The following is a 16,565-nucleotide window of genomic DNA, read 5'->3' as shown; positions in this document are numbered from 1 at the left end:
AGAGATGGATAGGTTTTTGATTGATAAGGGGGTCAGGGGTTATGGGGAGAAGGCAGGAGAATGGGGATGAGAAAATATCAGCCATGATTGAATGGCGAAGCAGACTCGATGGGCCGAGTGGCCTAATTCTGCTCCTATGTCTTATGGTCTCAAGTAACTAGTAGAGTTGGCCAGGGAGAACCAGTAGACGTGGTTTCTTTAGACTTTCAGAAGTCTCAAATAGCAGGTTAATATGTAAAGTAAAAGCACCTGGGATTACAGGGACTGTCTTGAGATGGATAGAAAGCTTGTTAGCAAACAGGAAGCAAAGCGTTGGAATAAATGGGTATTTTTCCGAATGGCAGGCAGTGGCTAGTGGGGTACCGCAGGGATCTGTGCTGGGATCCCAACTGTTCACATTATATATGAATGATTTGGATGGGGTAACTTAATGTATTATATCCAAATTTTCAGATGATACAAGGTTGGGTGGGAGGGTGAGCTGTGAGGAGGATGCAGAGATGCTTCAGCAGGATTTGCACAGTGACTGGGCACATGGCAGATACAGTATAATGTGGATAAATTTGAGGCTGTCCGCTTCGGTTGCAAAAATAGGAAGGCAGATTATTGTTTGAACGTGTGTAAATTGAGAGAGGTGGATTGAGACCTTAGTGTCCTTGTGCATCAGTTGCTGAATGTAAGCACACAGGTACAGCAGGCAGTAAAGAAGGCAAATGGTATGTTGGCCTTCATAGCAAGAGAATATGAGTATAAAAATAGAAATGTTTTCCTGCAATTGTATAGGGCATTGATGAGGCCACACCTGGAGTATTGTGTTGTTGCTAACTTTTGGTTGGTTCTTAATTCGTAATTTGCCCTGTGTGTTTAACCTTTGCTCTAGAGTCGCCAGGTATCTTTATGATACCACCACGAGGTTCAAGTTCAAGTACTGATCAATAACTCAACACACCAATTAGTAAGATTCAAATCAAAACACATTTATTATATACAGTAAGTCACTACTTATGCATAAACTCTACTTTCTAGACTATTTCTATCACTAAAAGGCCTATACTTAGCTTCGGAATTGGCCCACCAGGTCAGGGGAACAAATGGCCTTTGGTTCAGGTCCTGAGTCTGCAGGATTCAAAAGCTGGTATGGACTGGTAGCTAGGAGCGCCTATCTCATAGCGAGCATTGACTGGAGACTTACTTGGTTGGTGTGGCAGCTGGGTAGTTCACTCTCAGGGGTTGATTCGCTGCTGAGTGACCCTGCCAAAAAGTCCGATTTGAACTTGGGGGCTTTACTTTATAGTCCCCAGGGGCTTCCCGCCCTTTGGGGCGGACCCCGTACCTGGTTCCAAATGATTAGACGGCATCCCGATCACTTGGATCGATTTCTCCAATACTGGAGTTGTTCCCTGATCGCTGGGCGGTCCCTAAATGTCCGTTGGCCTTCCTTTGTCTTGTCTCCTGCTGGCGCCGAGGAGTCTGGCTTGGCTTTATTCACCTTAAGTGTTGCAATTGTGCCTTGGAATCGCTCATTACTATGCAGATGGCTGCTGGTTTCAGTGCTGTCTGGTTTTTGCAAGTTCCAATACACAGGATTTCTGCACTTGCTCATTTTTGCCTGTGTTGGCTGAATTTCCCTTTAGTCTTTGCGGTTCTCCATTTCAAGTAGGGAAGTGGCCAACCCAGGTGGCTACACTCCCTCCTTGTGATCCCTAACGCGAAGCGTGAAGGATCACATAACTGCGTTGTCTTCTCTTCCTGACCCAGCGAGCACTCTTCCATGGCCTCTACACTGACCATAACTATGTATGAAAATTTTTAACTAACAATTCTAAGTGGCGCTATGTCACATCAGGGGCATGCATTACAACATAAAAAAACGGTACCTCTAACTATCTTCCATAAACAATCCTCACTCAAACAATCAAAAAGAATCTTCAGCACTTTTAATGTACAAATAGCAGCAACACAAGTTCCTCTGGCTTGGCAGTCAAGCACAGAGGTTTACATTCTCTCAGTTGTCTTTATTCACAAAATGAAGCCGAACGAATGTCCTTTATTGTAGATCAAGAGGTTCGGGGGCCTGGTGAAAATCGAAAATAGGGGCTCTCATCCCGTATACCGGGGTGCGAGAGTGGTAGGCTCTCCTTCGTCATTTCCTCATGCGGATAGTCTGCACGATGCTGCAGAATATTACCAATGCTAGGAGGGATTCAATTACATATGATAGTGAATACCAGGTTAGAAACTTGTCACACCAGGTCGGGGTGTCGGTAACTATCTCGGGGTTAACTATTTCAGGGTGTAGTGTATGGTAGGGGTGGGAATCATTCACGGCCTGTGTGGTAGGGGTCAGGGGGGTAGCATCCGCGCGCAACTGAAGGGATCCTGCTAAGATCCAGGTGAACATGAAGGTTGTCTTCATTTGTCCGTCTTTCTGTCTTCTTTTTCTTCCTCTGGAGTTCCTGAGGTTCCGGAGTTCTAGGGACACAAGCATAATATCTGTTACTATCTTGTGTAATATCTTGAATATTAGCATGTCTGTCTTTTAGTGCCAATTTCCCTTTATAATTGGTCACCATGTGTGACTCCCTCATTTAAAAAACATTTTTTTTAACCGAATATTTGGACAAGACATCTAAGAAAATACTGCCGTACTGCGAGCCGTCTCGCAGCCTGTGTCATTTACCATCCCTGTGTTTGAGGATGTAAATAGCATAGGGAAGCAATCCTAAAGGTTGCTGAACCAAACAAAAGAATTTTGGACATAATGAGCCAAAAACGGTGTGCGTATGGGCCGCGGACGGTAAGAATGTGGTCGTCGTGGGGGCTGCCTCTCGTGGTCACCTTCGAATCAGGAGAGTAGTTACGATTGTTGTCTGCCGGCAGACTAGTTCCTCTGAACTATTGTCTGGGACAAATTTGTACCTTTAACAGCCGGGGGGCGTTAAAGGAGTGGTGACGTGGGGTCGTGAAAACTTTTGAGTTTACACACAACACTTAACGATAACATTAACGAACAAACATTCAATAAACATACTGTTTCATCAGAAAGGACATCGTAAATCACATTTGGACAGGGGTGTAACTAGCATATGGAGACAGTGTAGTGTGGCCGAAGAAGAGAGGAAGGAGGAGTGAAACAAAAATGAAGTGGCCTTGCTGAGGTGTCCCTGCCAGGAGAAGTGGTGGGTAAGCGCTCACAGTTTGCATGGGGCAGCTGGGACCTTGTAGCTGCTGTGGGTGATGTTCTCTTTCATATCTGGGGGCTAGTCTAGCTGGTGGTGGGGGTCTCCTGCAATCTCAGGCGAAGTGTCCTGACTGCCCACAGTTGTAACATGATCCCTGGGGCACATAAGGTGGAGCAGGCTCTCTGGTGCATTGTTCCCTTGGGTATGGTCCCCTGGGTGGGGGGGGTCGGTGCTGTTGGTGTCTTTGCTGATTTGGGGGGCATTTGTGGGCTGATTCCGTTGCTGTTTCAGGGGGGCTTGACATTCTCGTGCGTAATGCTCTAATTGTCCGCAGTTGTAACATTCGTGAGCTTTGGGCTGGGGTTGGCTATTCCTGCCCTCATTTACCCATGCGGGGTTCTGGTGTGCTTTAACTGGGTTCATTTCTACCTGCTCTTCATCGGGTGCTATAAATGCGGTTTTGTTTTGGACAGATTGCTCCCAGGAGCGGGACAGACAATCTTTTAAAAACCCACTTTTTGTTGTACGCTTCTTCCGAGGGGTCATAATTGGTACAGGCTTTTTGTCCTGCCTCTGTGGCATGGGAGATAAGGGTGCGGGTCCATTCGGTCATATTGACTTGGAACAAATGGGCGCGGTCTAAATTGCCAAAAACGGCTGTAAAAATGGATCCACAGGCGTCCAACAAACACTGTGGGGTGTTCTGTCTTTTTCTGCCTGCACTTATTCAGGCCTACTACTGGGTCACCTCTGTTGTAACCGATCGCGTCCAGGATTGCCGCGTGCATCTCTGCAAGAGTGCCTCCTCCTACATTCTGTGGGTGGGGAAGGGCTGCTACAACCGAAGGGTCTAAAATCAAAACTGTGAGCTTCACTTGCTCACGCTGATCCAGGCCGTACATGGTCACTTGCTGCTTTACTCCAGCAAAGAAGTGGTGAGGGTCTGAGGTGGGGAGGAACGGTGTGATCTTTTCGCATGCGTCCCGTAATTGGGTCACGGTTAAGGGGGTGGTGTAAAGAAATTCTGCGTCTCCTGCCGATGTGACTGTGCGGGGGTAGTGACTGGATTCATGGGTGCCTGGTCTATCTGCACTGTGGGGGTTGGGGTGCTTTTCTCTTTTGGGGCTTTCCTTGCGCACATGTTCCCTGAACATATCTATGCGCGGTTTCATTTAACTCTTGCCAATCAGGACCGTCTTCCTCATCTAATTTGGATCTAAAGGTGCTCTGGAACCCATTTTGCACCGAAAGCAAAGACTGCAAAACCGCAATCTGCTTCCTGCATTTCGCATGATCAAATGAGCTTTGTCTGTGCTCCGTGGTCGCAGCATGGAGTGCTCTTAACACTGCTTTTAAATCGCTGCACTGCCTTTGCAATGCCTCTACCTGCTTCTCTGTCTCTTCTCTTACCAGGACTGCGTGTCCTGATAGACCTTCTCATATTGGGTTTGGAAGCTGCTCAGATGCGCTAGACAAAACTGGTGTGCCCTCTTGGCATCATCCACCTCTCCGTCCTTTGCTGCCAACTTCCTTCTCAACTCTATATTCTCTCCCTCAATCTCACTAACATCGACCTTGCTCATTCGATGTCTCTCTTCTATCTCTTTGCGGAGCATCCGAAAGACCTCCTCTGTGCCTCGCAATTGTGCCAGACAGGACATGATTGCCATCGGCTTGCGAGCTTATCCCAAGCTTTTCTTATGGATCTCTGACAGGTTCTCCCAACAAATATGTTCTATACTCCCAAAGGGGCCATTCTTTCCCTTTGAGATATTTTCTGATCTCTTCTTCCCAAACGGGACATTGACCTACTCTACTGCTGGTCGCTGCGACCACAAATTCTTCAGGGTTCATGAGGCGTTGCATTGCCTGCATTGCCATCTTTCCTCTCGAAATACTCTCTTAAAATTTGGAACGAGGGGTACTAAGGCGGTGCTGTAATTACGGGTACGGCTTTCGCTATTTTCCGGAATACAAACTCCCGACAGTTTTTTCGCACCAAAAATCTATCCGTTTTACCTTATAGACCTGTTAGTTACGCATGCATTAACACACTTCCGAATTATGAGGATTGATCAGAACTGCTTGAGCACTTGTGGTTTTTCTGTACCTAATTGGATTTCTAATTCAAATTTTGGGTTCTCCCGGAATGGCTACGCCACTTCTAATTTGGGTCCCATCAGGATGTCGCCAGTAATATGTTGCTAACTTTTGGTTGGCTCTTAATTTGTAATTTGCTCTGTTTTATAACCTTTGCTCTAGAGTCGCCAGGTATCTTTATGATACCACCACGAGGTTCAAGTTCAAGTACTGTTCAATAACTCAACACATCAATTAATAAGATTCAAATCAAAACACCTTTATTATATACAGTAAGTCACTACTTATGCATAAACTCTACTTTCTAGACTATTTCTATCACTAAAAGGCCTATACTTAGCTTCGGAATTGGCCCACCAGGTCAGGGGAACAAATGGCCTTTGGTTCAGGTCCTGAGTCTGCAGGATTCAAAAGTTGGTATGGACTGGTAGCTAGGAGCGCCTATCTCGTAGCGAGCGTTAACTGGAGACTTACTTGGTTGGTGCGGCAGCTGGGCAGTTCACTCTCAGGGGTTGATTCGCTGCTGAGTGACCCTGCCAAAAAGTCCGATTTGAACTTGGGGGCTTTACTTTATAGTCCCCAGGGGCTTCACGCCATTCGGGGCGGACCCCGTACCTGGTTCCAAATGATTGGACGGCGTCCCGATCACTTGGATCGATTTCTCCAATACTGGAGTTGTTCCCTGATCGCTGGGCGGTCCCTAAATGTCCGTTGGCCTTCCTTTGTCTTGGCTTCTGCTGGCGCCGAGGAGTCTGGCTTGGCTTTATTCACCTTAAGTGTTGCAATTGTGCCTTGGAATCGTTCATTACTATGCAGATGGCTGCTGGTTTCAATGCTGTCTGGTTTTTGCAAGTTCCAATACACAGGATTTCTGCACTTGCTGGTTTTTGCCTGTGTTGGCTGAATTTCCCTTTAGTCTTTGCGGTTCTCCATTTTACGTCGGGAAGTGGCCAACCCAGGTAGCTACAGTGTGCAGTTTTGGTGCCCTTATCTGAGGAAGGTACTTTAAAGCATTGTAAGTGGTGTTCTTGCACACAGGCGTGTTATCTCCACACTGTTCCAAGATTTAAACAATTTACAACAGATACCATCGGATGAAGTGGTCTTGAAGAGGTTCCAGAGGAGAGTTACAAGAATAAAGCCTGAAGAATCACAAATATGCTTAAGGACCTTGAAATGATTAATGATCCGGATAAAAAGACTTTTGAGAGGTTATTCCTGTTTAACAGTTAGGAGCTTCAGGGGCATGAGTTAAGATTATGTCAGAGTACAAATCGACCGAGTGTTGAGTGGGGTCTTCTTTTCCTGGCGAGTAATGGGTCTCGGGAATACATTGCTGACTGGTATGTCTGATGCAGACCATTTGCATTGCTTCAAGAACGAGTGGTCTGACTGGGGCAGAGACTGTATCATAGAGAGTCAGTGTCCTTGTAGATATCCATGTGACCTCCGAGAGTGATTTTGATTACCTGAGATTTGGGGGGGGCGGAATTTTTCACAGTAATTTCTTTTGACCCTATGTGTTTTCTTTGCATTTCCCCCCTCTCTCCCAGGAGATTAGGTGGCTGTGGAGCAGGGTTGCTGGGAGGTGAAAGAGGAATATCTGCTCCTGATGTTCCAGCCAACGTGAGCTTTGGGCAGGCTTGTTGAACCAGACTGGTCTTACGTGCCTGTCAATTTGTGATGTTTGTAATGGTTCAAGGAACTTCTGCAAGGGGAGGGTGCCCAAAATGGAGGCAACCAGCATCACCAGGTAGTACAGGGAACAACATTGGAACCCAGCAGACCTGACCGTAGCTCCGCACGCTGTTACATAACTGAGAAAGAACAGATGGCACGAAAGAACATGGCAATGATGGTAACATGTGCACAGTACACCCTCAGGGTTTACTATGAGTTTAGATGATGTGATCCAGTCCTGCCGTCAGTTCTCAACACCTGACATTCTAACTCCGAGTGCAACTGACCGGTGCCAAGCTGACACTTAAGAAGAATGGTGCGAAGAAAAAGATTGAGAAAACTACCGTGTAAATGCCATGATTGTGCATTGAATATCCACGGGGGGAAATCGCCTTGTCTTAATAAACACGGATTAAAGGTTAAACTGCACAGAGGCAGCTCTGGCTGTATGCAACAGCATGGGGAGCCCCAAACATGAATCAGCTCTCTCCTCATGAAGAAACGATTGTTAGCTTGTCCAGGAGAGAAAGCTTTAAAGGCAAAAAGCAAGAAACATAGCAAATCTGCGTTATAAGCTATCTTACCGAAAGAAGACTGTCTGTCAACCTTTCAAGAGTAACTGGGGCCATGCAACAAAGGCTGGCCTTGCTAGATATGCCCAAATCCAACCTGATTAACAGTGAAGTTAGACAAGCACATCACAATACAAAAAGCAAAATACTGTTGATGCTGGGGATCTGAAATAAAAACAGAACATGCGGAAATATTCAGCAGATCAGGCAGCATCTGTGGAGAAAGAAACAGAACAAACAGTATTTGCAGCAAATTATGTTTTTATTTCATACTAATTAATAATCACAATCGCTTATTGTCACAAGTAGGCTTCAATCAAGTTACTATGAAAAGCCCCCAGTCGCCACATTCCGGCGCCTGTTCGGGGAGGCCGGTACGGGAATTGAACCCGCGCAGCTGGCATTGACAAGCCAGCTGTTTAGCCCACTGTGCTAAACCAGCCCCAATGAGGATGCCGATTTTTGAGGAGGATTGGCAGGTGTACCAGAGCATTGAAAAAGAACAGGCATCACTGCTGGTGGGTGATGAGGGAAGGAGCATAGCTTGACTTGCATGAGGACACAGGGATTATTATACCTTCTTTCACATGGACATCAGTACGGCACTGAGCAAGAAATCATTTGCCTCCTTTTAGTTTTAGTCTGGTGGAGCGGTCCATTGGCAATCATTTCATTATTAAGAGGCCTGTGTTGAGTTGCGTTGACACTGGTGTCATGATTGCTCATAATTATACTTCACTAAGAGAGTTCCTATTTATGTAGGATGGAAGGTGGATATTGGACACCTACGTAACTCAATGCATCCAGTTATTAATGACTTGTGAAAGGTAGCAATCTGGAAAAGTGTAGCTGCCTTGGCTGCTGCTGTTCAGGAATACGAGCAACATACTGTTGATTCATGGATATATAGATGGGACTGAATTTGCTGTTGGAAAGATGCTTGTGCTCTGAGTTACTGGATGTAACTTCCTGGGGCCCGTTTATTGGGTAACGTATGTACAAAAACAGTTGTTTCATTAAACTGACGGGAAGGTTAACGGTGAGCTTCCTTCCTTGTGAAGCTCACAGCGGAAGTCGTTCTGTGGCTTGGGTTGATTTGCAACTCACTGGGTATCTCTTCCACACCACATGTCCCTGGCCAAGCACGTCACTCAGCTGCTGGTACTTTATCAGCACATTTCAATCTGATATGCCCCATTGTTGCATTATGTGAGTGCCTAATGCCTAAAGATTTACAGGCAGCGGTGATCCTTACAGCCACTGGTAATGGGGATTGGAAAGTTGAGTGGGTTTGATGACGAGGGAGAACAATACCGTCTTCTCACTGAGAAATGACCTCCCAATGTCCTACACCACATCAACTTGCATTTCAACAGCATCTTTAATGTAATAATGATGTGGAGATGCCGGCGTTGGACTGGGGTGAGCACAGTAAGAAGTTTTACAACACCAGGTTAAAGTCCAACAGGTTTGTTTTGATGTCATTCGCTTTCAGAGCGCTGCTCCTTCCTCAGGTGAATGAAGAGGTATGTTCCAGAAACATATATATAGACAGATTCAAAGATGCCAGAGAATGCTTGGAATGTGAGCACTAGCAGGTGGTTAAGTCTTTACAGATCCAGAGACGCTGCGACAACGAATGAACGGACATCGCGCGACAATCATCAGGCAGGAATGTTCCCTTCCAGTCGGGGAACACTTCAGCAGTCAAGGGCATTCAGCCTCTGATCTCCGGGTAAGCGTTCTCCAAGGCGGCCTTCAGGATGCGCGACAACGCAGAATCGCCGAGCAGAAGCTTATAGCCACGTTCCGCACACGAGTGCGGCCTCAACCGGGACCTGGGATTCATGTCGCATTACATTCATCCCCCACCATCTGGCCTACCAACTGTCCTGGCTTGACACAATTCACACCTCTTTAACCTGGGGTTACCCAATCTCTGTAGTTCCATCCCTGGCAACATCCTGGTGAATCGCCTCTGCACCCCCTCCTTCCTGTAAAGCGGTGACCAGAATTGCACACAATACTCCAGCTGTGGGCTCACCAGTGTTCTGTACATCTCCAAAATGACCTCTCTACCCTTGTAATCTACGCCTTTACTGATAAAGTGTCCCATATGCCTTTTTCACCACCCTATTAACCTGTCCTTCTGCCTGCAGAGATCTATGGACGAACAACGCCTAGGTCTCTTTGTTCCTTGGAAATTCCTAGTGTCAGTCATGCCATTCATTGAATACTTCCTTGTCACATTACTCCTTCCAAAGTGTATCCCCTCACACTTTTCATGATTAAATTCCAGCTGCCACTATTCTACCCGTTTGACCATCCCGTTTGTATTTTCCTGCAATCCAAAACACTCAACCACACCTGGCCAATCTTTGTGCCATCTGCAAACTTACTGATACTACCCCCCACATAGTCATCTATGTCGTTTATAAAAATGACAAATAATAGAGGACCCGGCACATATTCCTGTGGGAGGCCACTGGACACAGGCTTCCGGTCACTAAAGCAGTTGTCAGTCTGTCAGCTAAGCTAATTTTGAATCCACCGTATCAAATTTCCCTATATCCCATTTAATCACTAACTTAAATTAATTGAGAATTGGCCCACCTTGGAAAGATTGCTGCCATGGCCCAGAGCTCCACCTGTGAGGGCTCGGGACCTGCACTTGGTCCCAAGGTTGGGATTCATCCCGTGTCATTAAAATCCAAGCCATTCTTTCTGTGAGACCAGGACCCGCTGCAGTGAAAAAGCTAGACTGTTTGGATTTATTCTTTTATCTTTGCTTATTTCCTTTGTGGGGCTGGATTCTCCGACCCCCCGCCGGGTCAGAGAATCGCCGGGAGGCGTCGTGAATCCCGCCCCCGCCGGCTGCCGAATTCACCGGCGCCAGGGTTTTGGCGGGGGCGGGAATCGCAGGCGTAAATCACCACAAGTCCTTACTGGCGGGACCTGGCTCCACGGGCGACCTGCAGAGTCCTCGGGGGGGGGGGGGGGGGGGCGCGGGGGGATCTATCTGGCCCGAGGGGGTGGCCTGGCACACGATCGGGGCCCACTGATCCGCGGGCGGGCCTGTGCCGTGGGGGCACTCTTTGCCTCCGCACCGATCCGCTGTCAACCTCCGCCATGGCCGGTGCGGAGAAGAACCCCGCTGCGCACGCGCTGGGATGACGCCAGCACACGCTGGCGCTCCTGCGCAAGCACCAACTCATGCCAGCTGGCGGAGGCCCTTCGGCGCCGGTTGGCATGGCGGCATGCCCCTTCCACGCCGGCTGGCGCGGCACCAAACACTCCGGCGCCGGCCTAGCCCCTGAAGGTGTGGAGGATTCCGCACCTTCGGGGCAGCCCAACGCCGGAGTGGTTCACGCCACTCCTCGCCGCCGGAGTGGCCCGTCCCGCCGGTCCGCGGAGAATCCCGCCCGCTCCTAATTTCTGTTTCCTTCAGGCATGCCTAATTCTCTCGTTGTTCATGGGTGGTTCAAAGGGTTACTTCATTAGATGTATCAATTGTTGCAGTTTAATGGTGTCTTATCTCAAGACTGGCCCGCTCTGTTCTGCTGGCTCCATAGCAACCCAAGATTTGTCCTTGGTTATCAGCTGCCTTTATCTGTTATTGTTCTTGCTCCTCTTGCAAGTCTAGCGCACTGTTCGGCTTTCCAGCATGAGCAGTATTTTGCTTTTGTATTAAAGCTCTTCATGTTGTTCAGGACGTTTAATACAGATTTCCCCTTCAGACTGGCATAAATAAACAATGGTCCAGCATGATTGGATTGGATTTGTTTCTTGTCACGTGTACCGAGGTACAGTGAAAAGTATTTTTCTGCGAGCAGCTCAACAGATCATTAAGTACATGAGAAGAAAAGGGAATAAAAGAAAATACATAATAGGGCAACACAACATATACAATGTAACTACATAAGCACTGGCATCGGGTGAAGCATACAGGGTGTAGTGTTAATGAGGTCAGTCCATAAGAGGGTCATTTAGGAGTCTGGTGACAGTGGGGAAGAAGCTGTTTTTGAGTCTGTTCGTGCGTGTTCTCAGACTTCTGTATCTCCTGCCCGATGGAAAAAGTTGGAACAGTTAGTAAGCCGGGTGGGAGGGATCTTTGATCATGCTGCCCGCTTTCCCCAGGCAGCGGGAGATGTAGATGGAGTCAATGGATGGGAGGCAGGTTCGTGTGATGGACTGGGCGGTGTTCACGACTCTCTGAAGTTTCTTGCGGTCCTGGGCCGATCAGTTGCCATACCAGGCTGTGATGCAGCCCGATAGGATGCTTTCTATGGTGCATCTGTAAAAGTTGGCAAGGGTTAATGTGGACATGCCAAATTTCCTTAGTTTCCTGAGGAAGTATAGGCGCTGTTGTGCTTTCTTGGTGGCAGCGTCGATGTGGGAGTTATGGAGTTGATTGATTGAGATTAGGAATAGTGAGTGTCCATGTGCTAAGCAGAGCCTTGTTCAACAAGGGAAATCAAAACGTTCGATTCAGAATGCGCCAAATTATCATAGAATTTACAGTGCAGAAGGAGGCCATTCAGCCCATCGAGTCTGCACCAGCTCTTGGAAAGAGCAGCCTACCCAGGCCCACATCTCCACCCTATCCCCACAACCCAGCAACCCCACCCAACACTTAAAGGCAATTTTGGACACTAAGGGCAATTTATCATGGCCAATCCACCTAACCTGCACATCTTTGGACTGTGGGAGGAAACCGGAGCACCCGGAGGAAACCCACGCACACACGGGGAGGATGTGCAGACTCCGCACAGACAGTGACCCAAGCCGGAATCGAACCTGGGACCCTGGAGCTGTGAAGCAATTGTGCTATCCACAATGCTACCGTGCTGCCCCATGGTCCTGGGGCAATTGTCCTGCTGTTATGATGAATGGACAGAATTAAACACATTGTGCCAATTCTGACCCATCTCCAGTTCTTCACACTTGGGACTGGTCATCAACCTGCCAATTAAATCTTCCATTGCCCTCTAAAATTCGGGTTCCAGGCTTATCCTTACTGGGTTGGCATGAATGGAGGCATTCTCACAGATGTTAGAACGACTATTGTAATACTTTGGTAAACCTCCATTGTCTCGAACTGATGTGATCTGCAAGAAACATCATCCTGGTCAGACACGTAGACAGAATCAAAGTTCACATATCCAGAGTATGAATCTAATCCCTTGTGGGCTGACTTTAACCCAATACCAATACTGCAGTGTTTTTCAAACTGTGGGTCGCGACACGTGGATGTGTTGCGGGCGGGTGTCGGGAGGGTCATGAAGCGATCGGTCGCGCCATTTTCATGTTGGTCCTGATCACGGGAAAAGATCCATCAGCCGCTGCTGGATTTTAATAAATGAGGCTGTGTGGAGTCTTCGACCAGAAGTAGCAGCAGGGGGCAGGTCACACGCCCTGCACATACTCTTGACATCAAGCGCCCTTCAGGTACATGCATCACGGAGCAGTGTTGCTTCCATTTTACAGCTGCTAGCAAGCAAGGCAAGTGAACTATGAAGTTGAATGGTTTTCGTAAAAGTAAGAGATGGCCAGAGACTCAAATAGGCAGTTCACCCATTGGACAGGATCTCACAACTGAATCAGCTGGAGAGTGCTGCCCAGGAGAGTCCAGGGCAGGACAGAGCAATGCTAGTGTTAGCTCTGTATAGAGTTCCAGGGCTTCTGGTTAACAGCCTACAAAGAAAAAACCTTAACTCAGGAACAAAGTATTATAAAGATAATTTCTTGAGGTATGGTTTTGCCAATTATGTCAATGCAAATAAGAATGCAAAGTCCATGTGTGTTATATGCAGGGACGTACTGGCAAATGAGAGGAGAAGTTTCAGGTTGAGACCCCAGAGTCAGTTAATAACTTAAAGCTGACTACAAATTAAAAAATTTCCTGCTGCAGCTGACCTTTGATACGACACTAAAAACATCATCCAGGAGTATCCAGTGCTGAGTAAAATAAACATTTTGTTGCTATTATTGTTCACGACGATCTACATCTGCATGGCTGGAATTTCCATTTTCATAAAGATGAAGAACGCACAAAGAAACTGAAGTATTCACCCGATATGGCATTGCCCTCGGCTCCTTTGAACCTGATTCAAGTGAAAGTGTGAGGTCCAAGCAGGCTCCCCTTTCACATTGAAGGTAAGCAAATGTGGTGTGTGTCGCAAAGGTCGGTCAGTATCGGTCACGAAGGTCGGTTGGCGTGGGCTGCGAAGGTCGGCCGGTTGGTAAAAAGTGGGTCCCAGGAAAAAAAGTTTGAAAGACACTGATAGAACTTATCCAACATTCCTTCTGGATGAAATGATCAAAAATCCCTGAAAGATTAGTCAACTCCATGCTGAGAAACGGCACAGTTTTCATAAGAATATACCATAATAGAAGAGGCCATTTGGTCCATCGAGTCAGTGCTGGTTCTCTGTAAGAGCGACTGAGCTAGTCCCCCCCCCCCCACCGCCCCCCACCTTTCTCCCATAGCCCTGTATCATTTTCCATTTTCCCCCTTCAGGTAATTAGCCAAGTCTCTTTTGATTTAATGTGGCTCCACCAGAGGACAGGACATTCCAGATTCTAACCACTCTCGGTGGAAAAATTTTTTTTCCTCGTGTCAGTGTTGGTTCGAGGGCAGCACGGTGGCGCAATGGTTAGCACTGCTGTCTCATGGCACCGAGGCCCAAGGTTCGATCCCGGCTCTGGGTCACTGTCCGTGTGGAGGTCGCACATTCTCCCCGTGTTTGCGTGGGTTCCTCCCCCACAGCCCAAAGATGTGCAGGGTAGGTGGATTGGACACGCTAAATTGCCCCTTCATTGGAAAAAATGAATGGGGTACTCGAAATTTCAAAAAGAAAAAAAAAAATGTCAGTGTTGGTTCTTTATGGACTCCGAAGTATGTGCAAATCCACATTGAGCTGGCGACGGGTGTTCAGTAGCAACTTGGGGTTGCCAACCCTCTATGATTGCCCTGAGGTCTCTAGGAATTAAAGATTAACCTCCAAGGTGCTACTGGAAACCAAAAATCTCAGACGAAAAGTCAAAGAGACAATAAAAGTAATTCAGCTTTTCAAAGTTTACTTTCTTTGAACGCTTCTGTTGATTAGTTATCAAAACATTGGACTCGGGGAAATGGGCTGTTTGACTGGCAGTAAAGAATCAGTTAATTGGATAATGAAGAGCGTATTCACTTTCTGATTGGCTGAGAGCAGGCGGGGTATTTTGGGTGATCCAATGGCAGGAGGGGGGTTAGCGGCAGGCGGTCATGTGATGGCCCCCCCAGGAGTATGTCCAACCAGAGTTGGCAACCTTTGGCCCCTTCCACCTTTACTTAAATTTGGACTAATTCAGAGAGGCATGTTCTGAAATGTTTTAAAATCCTGGAGGAATAAAGCCGACAGGGTTAAGATGAGCCTCGCACAGTCTGTCATTATCTAATGGCTGCTGCTCACCCACATGTTGACTGTTTATTTTGAACTTGTGCCATGTTTCAGTGGCAGAACGGAAGACGGAGTTCTTTTCTCTTTGAGTTGTAACGTTGATTCTGGTCAAAGGCCTTTTGTTTTAATAACACTGCAAAATTGAACCTTGGCGCAAACTGCTCACTGATCTGAACTGTGAAAGTGCTCTTGATCACCAGTATTCCCTGGAGGACTATGCAAGGATACATCCTACAGTACATGTGTACAGGAGAAAGAACAGGCCAAGGTGGATAGAAAATAAATCACAAAGTGAGTTTAAATGGGAGAGAAATACATCACACACAGAAGAATCACTCACCTCCTGTGCTGAATGTTACTGTTTGTCATGTTCTTATGCATCTTCTGACTTCTCTAATCCTTTTTTCCGCAGTTAATAACTACATATTAAGGGTGATTTCCTTTGTTGAAAAATTGGCAAAAATATATATGCCACAGAGTCAGCCACACACCCTCAATAATGCATCAGGTTCAGATTGGAGGCTCCATGGATATCAAGCAGGGTATCTCTGTCATTCATACACAGTCTAAAGGGAACTAAATCCCTGTTGCTCCAATTGGACGTTAGGATGCGACATCTTGGCATGGATGAGCTATGTAACGAGTTAGAGAGAGGAGTGCAGTCTAATGAGACCACATGACGAAGAAGCAAGCTCTAATTATGAAAGATGGGAGAGTGGGGTTTCCTGAATCCTGGCCAGATTTTGCACAGTTTGTTTTGTGTCCTTATTGTTTAAAGCTCCATGTAAATTTGAAATGACACGCTGGGCTTTCCAATCCAGCCTTAGATTAAAAAGCACAGCAGAGGCAAAGCAGGTGCAGCCTGAAGCACTTCAGATGATGGTTCTGAGGGTTTGACATCCTGACGGCGAGAGATTGCTTCGCGAGGCCCTCAACGTGAAACCTGGATTCAAAGGTCAGAGAGCGATGCTCAGCTTTATCGGACTAAATTTTACCGTGGGCTTTCGGGAGCCTGTCATTGGACAAAAAATAGCAACCGGGCCCTAACTTGCTGACAGACAATGGGAGAGGTACAGCCCTTTCACCACGGGCGGCCTCTGATTAAAAATGGAGGGCAGACCCCTGTACATAGCTGGGCAGCACGGTAGCACAGTGGTTAGCACTGCTGCTTCACAGCTCCAGGGTCCCAGGTTCAATTCCCGGCTTGGGTCACTGTATGTGCAGACTCTGCACATTCTCCCCGTGTCGGCGTGGGCTTCCTCCGGGTGCTCCGGTTTCCTCCCACAAGTCCCGAAAAACGTGCTTGTGAGGTGAATTGGACATTCTGAATTCTCCCTCTGTGTACCCGAACAGGCGCCGGAATGTGGCGACTAGGGGATTTTCACAGTAACTTCATTGCGGTGTTAATGTAAGCCTACTTGTGACAGTAAAGATCATTATTATTATAAAACCAATCGGAGGACTGGAAGCTGTAAAGCCTCAATAGTGTCACTGTGAGAGGTGGTCGCACTGAGACAGGTCTGAGACCTCGGGGGGTGCCCCAAAGGGGAGGAGCTGCCTTTGGGCAGGTGTTTGAAAATTAAAATTTA

The 16,565-nt window shown here is 47.3% G+C and overlaps 1 long non-coding RNA gene across 1 annotated transcript; it reads right to left on the bottom strand.

Moving 5' to 3' along the window:
• Window positions 1–956: 956 nt before the first annotated feature.
• On the bottom strand, window positions 957–15,539 carry LOC140409471 (uncharacterized). Its single transcript, XR_011940339.1, has 2 exons — window positions 15,317–15,539; window positions 957–2,472 (listed from the first exon to the last, which is right to left on the bottom strand). It is a non-coding gene; the product is annotated as an uncharacterized lncRNA (long non-coding RNA).
• Between the last annotated feature and the right edge of the window lie 1,026 nt (window positions 15,540–16,565).

Source organism: Scyliorhinus torazame, chromosome 3, assembly GCF_047496885.1.
Source record: "Scyliorhinus torazame isolate Kashiwa2021f chromosome 3, sScyTor2.1, whole genome shotgun sequence".
NCBI lineage: Eukaryota > Metazoa > Chordata > Chondrichthyes > Carcharhiniformes > Scyliorhinidae > Scyliorhinus > Scyliorhinus torazame.
The sequence above is the reverse complement of the archived record's forward strand: the minus strand, read 5'-3'. Positions and strand labels throughout refer to the sequence as shown.